The sequence below is a fragment of the Pinus tabuliformis genome, chromosome 3_2 (genome assembly GCF_031772625.1).
Source record: "Pinus tabuliformis cultivar Carrire ecotype Pingquan chromosome 3_2, CPIR1, whole genome shotgun sequence".
In the NCBI taxonomy this organism is placed as follows: domain Eukaryota; kingdom Viridiplantae; phylum Streptophyta; class Pinopsida; order Pinales; family Pinaceae; genus Pinus; species Pinus tabuliformis.
In genome coordinates this window covers 887,998,633-887,999,972 of record NC_142302.1, presented here as the reverse complement: position 1 = coordinate 887,999,972, position 1,340 = coordinate 887,998,633, and positions in this window count along the sequence as shown.

Below are 1,340 nucleotides of genomic sequence, written 5' to 3'. Positions count from 1 at the left end.
TTGCAAGTTTGTAGGAACATGGCCGTCTAAGAAGGACCTGACAAAATGGATACAACAGAGGTGGAAACCCAAAGGACATATTGATCTAAAATTAGGGGCAAAAGGGTTCTTCACGATAATATTTGCAAATCTGGAAGATAAGGAGAGGATCTTCGAGGAGGGACCATACTTCTTCAATAATGCAGGGCTTTTCATGAGGCAATGGGAAGATTGCTATAATCCAAACAAAGAGAAAATGCTAGCAACACCAATATGGGTCAGATTGTTTGGGGTCCCGATAGAGTTTTGGGACCCAGAGATTCTAGAAGGAATTTGGAATTCAATCGGGACCTTTGTAAAGGTAGCAAAAACTACCAAAAGAAGATATGCATCATATGCTAGAATTTGTGTCTACATGAATATCACAGAACCACTTCCAGATCATATTGAAGTGGAATACCATGATGAGGTCTGGAAACAGCCAATAGACTATGAACACATTCCTTTTAGATGTAGACGGTGCCATGAATATGGCCATCTGTATAAATATTGTCCGATGAATGATAATGAAACACCAATAGATCTGGGGGGAAGAAAGGGGAATACTGAACAGGAGGAAAGGAAAAGCAGAGGAGACAATGAAGGGTTTACAAAAGTACTGAGAAGAAGAAAACCCCAAAAGGAAAAAACTAAAAAAAACCCTCTCTACCTAGAAGGCACTCAGAAAAGCCAGAACTAGTTTGAAGTATTACGAGAATTAGAAATGGAAGCGGAAGGTGAGGATGGTGAAGATGAAACAGTGGAGAATCAAAAAGAAAACAAAGAGAAAAATAAGGAGTCAAACAATATGGAGATGGAAAAAGAGGGGGAGAAGAGAGATCATCCACAAGAATAGATCCAAATGGAGATAGACCCACAACAGGACCAAGAAGGAGAAGAAGAACAGGTCATGAAGAAAATTCTGCAGGAATGGAGGCATCTGGATGAAAGATTCATACTCGACGCCCAAAAACAACTTTACAAAGACATGTTCCAAAGATACAAGGAAAAACGAGGAACGATAATAGCAAAGCAGCCAGAGCATCTTGGAACACAAGGAGGTCAAAGCACAGAAGCAGGAACTATAGGGAAAGGAGGAAGGAAAAGAGGAAGAAGACCTATGAGCGAGACCATCCAGATGGTTGGGGAGATGCTGGTAAATTTAGGAAGAGTGGTGCCACTATCAGAGGTATTCCAACAACCCCTCAAATTATTGAAATGATCATCACAACCTGCAATATTAGAGGGCTGAACAGTAAGGGGAAACAAAGATATTTGAAAGAGAGACTCAAAAAAGATAAACCCAATATAATGTTAATACA